Source organism: Agrilus planipennis, unplaced genomic scaffold, assembly GCF_000699045.2.
Source record: "Agrilus planipennis isolate EAB-ADULT unplaced genomic scaffold, Apla_2.0 scaffold132, whole genome shotgun sequence".
Classification (NCBI taxonomy): Eukaryota; Metazoa; Arthropoda; class Insecta; order Coleoptera; family Buprestidae; genus Agrilus; species Agrilus planipennis.
Window position 1 is genome coordinate 33,007 of NW_020442448.1, and position 7,127 is coordinate 40,133.

A 7,127-nucleotide genomic window follows, 5' to 3' on the forward strand; every position below is an offset into this window, starting at 1 on the left:
TTAGGTTATTTCAGCGCCCAACAAATATGTGTATATATATTTATATCTTGCCACCCTTTCCCCAGAAATATTCGATAAAATTTTGGTTAGCACCATCGCTAAGCTTGATTACGACCTAATTAGGTTTTTTCAGCGCCCAACAAATATGTTTATATATATATCTTGCCACCCTTCCCCCAGAAATATTCGATAAATATTGGTTAGCACCATCGCTGAGCTTGCATACGATCTAATTAGGTTATTTCAGCGCCCAACAAATATGTGTATATATATTTATATCTTGCCACCCTTTCCCCAGAAATATTCGATAAAATTTTGGTTAGCACCATCGCTAAGCTTGATTACGACCTAATTAGGTTTTTTCAGCGCCCAACAAATATGTTTATATATATATCTTGCCACCCTTCCCCCAGAAATATTCGATAAATATTGGTTAGCACCATCGCTGAGCTTGCATACGATCTAATTAGGTTATTTCAGCGCCCAACAAATATGTGTATATATATTTATATCTTGCCACCCTTTCCCCAGAAATATTCGATAAAATTTTGGTTAGCACCATCGCTAAGCTTGATTACGACCTAATTAGGTTTTTTCAGCGCCCAACAAATATGTTTATATATATATCTTGCCACCCTTCCCCCAGAAATATTCGATAAATATTGGTTAGCACCATCGCTGAGCTTGCATACGATCTAATTAGGTTATTTCAGCGCCCAACAAATATGTGTATATATATTTATATCTTGCCACCCTTTCCCCAGAAATATTCGATAAAATTTTGGTTAGCACCATCGCTAAGCTTGATTACGACCTAATTAGGTTTTTTCAGCGCCCAACAAATATGTTTATATATATATCTTGCCACCCTTCCCCCAGAAATATTCGATAAATATTGGTTAGCACCATCGCTGAGCTTGCATACGATCTAATTAGGTTATTTCAGCGCCCAACAAATATGTGTATATATATTTATATCTTGCCACCCTTTCCCCAGAAATATTCGATAAAATTTTGGTTAGCACCATCGCTAAGCTTGATTACGACCTAATTAGGTTTTTTCAGCGCCCAACAAATATGTTTATATATATATCTTGCCACCCTTCCCCCAGAAATATTCGATAAATATTGGTTAGCACCATCGCTGAGCTTGCATACGATCTAATTAGGTTATTTCAGCGCCCAACAAATATGTGTATATATATTTATATCTTGCCACCCTTTCCCCAGAAATATTCGATAAAATTTTGGTTAGCACCATCGCTAAGCTTGATTACGACCTAATTAGGTTTTTTCAGCGCCCAACAAATATGTTTATATATATATCTTGCCACCCTTCCCCCAGAAATATTCGATAAATATTGGTTAGCACCATCGCTGAGCTTGCATACGATCTAATTAGGTTATTTCAGCGCCCAACAAATATGTGTATATATATTTATATCTTGCCACCCTTTCCCCAGAAATATTCGATAAAATTTTGGTTAGCACCATCGCTAAGCTTGATTACGACCTAATTAGGTTTTTTCAGCGCCCAACAAATATGTTTATATATATATCTTGCCACCCTTCCCCCAGAAATATTCGATAAATATTGGTTAGCACCATCGCTGAGCTTGCATACGATCTAATTAGGTTATTTCAGCGCCCAACAAATATGTGTATATATATTTATATCTTGCCACCCTTTCCCCAGAAATATTCGATAAAATTTTGGTTAGCACCATCGCTAAGCTTGATTACGACCTAATTAGGTTTTTTCAGCGCCCAACAAATATGTTTATATATATATCTTGCCACCCTTCCCCCAGAAATATTCGATAAATATTGGTTAGCACCATCGCTGAGCTTGCATACGATCTAATTAGGTTATTTCAGCGCCCAACAAATATGTGTATATATATTTATATCTTGCCACCCTTTCCCCAGAAATATTCGATAAAATTTTGGTTAGCACCATCGCTAAGCTTGATTACGACCTAATTAGGTTTTTTCAGCGCCCAACAAATATGTGTNAAAAATTTGTAATGTATTTATTTAAAAACAGTTTAAAAATATAAAAATACTTAATGTAGGTACAATTAAGGAAAATCGCAAACTTAAGAAGCAAGATTGATGATACTGTCTACAATGAATTTTAAGATCTCATCGTTTTGCTACTATATGTTTTACGATTAAGTTTTTTCATGCTAAGAATTTTCAACCTTAGACAAACCTAGAAATAAGCTTATTTTTTAAATTATGACAATTTGGTATTTTAAACATTAACGTTTGACTAGTAGGGGGTGGGGGGGCACTTTGATACACAAAAATTCAGTCTCTTTTCTGAGGACCATAAAGCATTATATTTAAATATTTGTTTTGATGTGTGCATTGGTTGATATGTCAGCTTATATTTTGGCTACGCAAAAACCGCAAAAACTGGCGACGTATAGAGATAAACTGATTTTAAGAAAAAAACATTTTTGTATCATTCTTCATCTTCATCTTTGACTAAGTAATCAGACTTTAACATTGAGTATTGTTAATGAAAATATAATATTAGAACCTCCTATCAAAATGAACAATGTTTTTCTTAAAAAATTAAACAAACATCAAAAATTTAACAAAAATAATCATAAAACTCATATAAATTACAAAACAATCTACTGTATATTATATCGAGTTAAACCTACGGAAAATGAATAAAGCGACGATGTTCGAGATGTGCCTTTGGAGAAAGTTGGTTTTGGTAATTGCAAAACTACATCTCTAACATCCACACTTGCTTTGTCTTCCACAATTGGAAATATAAACTTAGAAGACCCTGCTTTTTTTCTGAGATATAATACTTCATATTCTGTCACATTATACTTAAATACCACTTTGGCAACGTAGTAAATCACAGTTTTCTTCTTCTCAAACTTAATTAGCAGGAAATCTCCTATATTTATGTGTTCAGGATTAACTGGTTCTTCATTAATTACCTCTTCTTCTGATTCCGACGGCATTTCAATGTCTTCACTATCACTAGTCATCACGACTTCATCTTGACTAGAATCGGAATCTATTTCTGCAGGTAAAGAAGCCACTCTCTTTTTCTTTCTTGGCTCAGTTAATCCCAACAGATTTTTCGCTGTTTTCAATTCTTTTGCATGCTGTTTTGCTTTTTGTAATTCTCTTTTCCTGTCCTTTTCATTACGTAAGCTTTCTAATCTATTTTTTTCTGGTGTTTCAGTGTATATTCTTGATCGTCCCTTTTCTCTTCCTTTTCTTTTTAAGACACTGTCAGTAATTGCCTTTTTTGGATAAGGTCTAACTACTTCAGGAGTAAGAATAGCCTTTGATGAAGAAACATGTAGAGGATCGTCAGCATCAGACACTGAAACTGGGTCGGCATCCAAAGTAGGAGAGTTATTTTGTCCTGTATCAACAATCTCATTATTTTGGCTTGTTTCTGAGTCTACAAAATGTAAATCTTGTGTGTTGTGAGTGTTCTCATCTGTCAAATCGTGATAACCTGTGCTGAAAATGTCTATCGGTGCAAAGTCGTCGTCGCCAAATACCAGTTTATTAATTGGCCATATTCCAGGTTTGGAAAAACCACCTATGATATTCTTTGGTGTAAATGATTCCAAATATGCTAATTTTGACAGTTCAGCAATGTTGTATATGGTCAAAGTTTTTCCAACATTTTGAATGTGCCAGTCGTTGAAAGCTATCTTCAATTTGCCTTTAAAGGATCCGAACACACTGACATCAAGCGGTTGCAATTTGTGTGACGTGTGTGGGGGAAGACTCAAATAAACAATACCGTTGTCACGACAGTAGTTAACAGCTTCTATTGAAATGTGAGATTCGTGGTTGTCACAAATGATTAGAATTGGGTTATCTTTATTACTCAAAGTAAGGCGTTGAATGTGTTTCAAAACTCTTATAAACAATTCTGATGTCATCCAGCCGCTTCTGTTTGCCAACCCTAGACTTCCATCAGGAGCACCATTTAGGAAGTGATCTTTATAGTGAACTCTTGGAAAGACATAAACTGGAGGAAGAGAAGAACCAGTTGCAGTAATAATACCACAGAAAGTAACTAACTCTCCGCGTTCTGCAGAAACTATTTGTCCCACTTGTCTTTGTTTTCTTCTAGCAATAACTTTAGGAGTGGAAAGGACTGTGCTTATGCCTGTATCGTCTAATTTTATTATTCGATCGGATGTAAAATTGTATTGTCTCATTATGCGTTCGTAATTATCATGAAATTGAGCTACAGCAGCTTTATTGAAAGCAAAGCTTCTTGCTGCGCTTGTGTTTTCTGGTTTTCGTAGACTCAATTCTGGGTTTCTCTTTCTGAAGCCAGCTGCCCAATCTTTTCCAGCGCATTTGTTTTCTTTCCAGGATTTTGGATAATTACACCCTGAGGATTCTGCGTACTCGTATGCCAAAGTCAAAAGCTGTTTCAATGTAAGGCCGTAGTGCATTTTACTGCAATTCAATAAATATTGAGTCAATGCCTTTTCTTGTTCGGTTGAAAAAACTTGTGCAACGGTATACTTGGAACCATAGATGTTTGATGAAGTAGCTGTAGCAGTGTGTGATGATAAAGCTGCAGTAGTAGTGTGTGCTGAAGATGATGCTATTTGTGCCATCTCCATGGATGGTGCTATTTGTGGTGAAGATGGACCTGCTTGTGATAAAGAAGATTCTGCTTGTAATGAAGAGGATACTTCATTTGTAGATAATGTTCTGGTAGCTTCAAATGATTTTCTGGCTTTTTCTATGCGATGTTGTAGGGTTGCAGTTTTGATGCCATATTTGTCGGCTGCTTTGCGTATAGATAAAGTCTTTGACAATACTTCACGTATTGCATCTTCAATGTTTTCTTCATTGATATTTTTTTTTTATCATTTTTGGGTTTGTACGTGCGCACCATTTTCTGAAAAAAAGAAAAAAAAACAATAAAATAAACTAATTTTTGACGGGGCACTTTAATACACTAGAGGGGCAGATTGATACGTATCATTGTACCCCGCACATTACCGTATCAAAGTGCCCCAAAGGACTTTTTCCACAAACAATTCATTTCATCAAATATATAATAATCTTGCAATCAAAAACATTTTAAAATACAATAATAACTACATTTACTTACCTTTAGTAACAAATAATACCAAAAACAACTAAGAGTATCCTCCTGAGACACAATTACATTTCACGTATTTTTTTTGTAGGCAGCGGCGCACGCCACTTCCAACACGTTAGTGACCGTTGAGGCCCAACGGCAAACTGGCGGCGAGCGGTGTCACAACTGTCATTCTTGTGAATGTCCTTGAGCATTCTAGTGATGTGCCGGACTGTGTAGCGTTTTGAGATATAGATACTGTACCAATGTGCCCCGTGAATCAATGTGCCCCCCCTCCCCCTACCAACCAGGCGTTGTCACCATTGATAAATTAATTTCATTGTGTAGAATTTCAATTTAAACATATACATACAATTCAATACAATCCCAGTAATAATTGATAAATTTTAATTGATTAACAGAATTTTTTTACCCCTACTTCTGCGGCCAAAAAATTCCAAGTATTAAATAGTCAAATGGTGACAATATATCGTTTTCAATATTCNGTGAAACCTATAATATTTATTATATACTTGCTTTATTTTAGTGATTTTGTAAAATCATACTTTTGCAATTATTAATAAATCTGCTGTGAATGGTATGTTGTTGCTCAAGAAAAAGCCTATATATATGAATACGACCTAAGTAGGTTAGCTAAGCATACGACCTAATTAGGTTATTTCAGCAGTCAACAAATATCTGTATATATATATATCTTGCCACCCTTCCCCTAGAAATATTCGATAAAATTTTGGTTAGCACCATCGCTAAGCATGCATACGACCTAATTAGGTTATTTCAGCGCCCATCAAATATGTGTATATATATTTATATCTTGCCACCCTTCCCCCAGAAATATTCGTTAAAAATTTTGGTTAGCACCATCGCTAAGCTTGAATACGACCTAATTAGGTTATTTCAGCGCCCAACAAATATGTTTATATATATATCTTGCCACCCTTCCCCCAGAAATATTCGATAAATATTGGTTAGCACCATCGCTGAGCTTGCATACGATCTAATTAGGTTATTTCAGCGCCCAACAAATATGTGTATATATATTTATATCTTGCCACCCTTTCCCCAGAAATATTCGATAAAATTTTGGTTAGCACCATCGCTAAGCTTGATTACGACCTAATTAGGTTTTTTCAGCGCCCAACAAATATGTTTATATATATATATATATCTTGTCACCCTTCCCCCAGAAATATTCGTTAAAAATTTTGGTTAGCACCATCGCTGAGCTTGCATACGACCTAATTAGGTGTGTCACATAATGACAAAAACGACCTTAAAAAAAAAAAACATTAAATTACTGTTCATACTGGAAAGGTGCTTTTGAGGGGTCTGTTTAGCCCTATGCTGGAATGTTAAGAAGAAAATGTCATGGCCTAATTATGTGGTGCCCGGGATTTCGTCTAAGGAAATCTCAAAAACAAAATCTAGACGTTTGCATAATCATACGTTTTCTATATTCTCCAAAAGAATCATAACTTCAAATGAAACGTTTATTAGAAATACACAAACAAAAAATAATTTAATGTATAAGGCACTTTAACAGTTAAACAAAGTAATGAACCAATTCATGGAACTGTACAGGTACAGGAAAAAAATAAAATAGTAAACTTAAACAATAACATAAGTTACTTAGTCTATCTACACATAATACATATACCACCGAAAATAAACAAAAAAAAACTTAAACTATTGCATTAACTAATTACTAAACACCAGAAAAATACCAATTTATTTAGAGCGGACGTGTGCAGAATATTGGTTGAGTTTAGTTAAAAACTTTTAGTATCCCAGCACACAAAACTACAGAGGGGAATGACAAATCAAAACGAACAAACACAAGTGCATGTGCAGTAGATATACAGTACAGCGTAGGCGCGATATTCTGACAATTTGTCGAAATGGCATTTTTTTGAGATTATCGGCTGCTACTAGCCGGGTGACTTCAGAAGCTCGTTAAAATGACTTTTTTTAGACATATCTACCAGAAGTCACAAGTGGCGCGTGT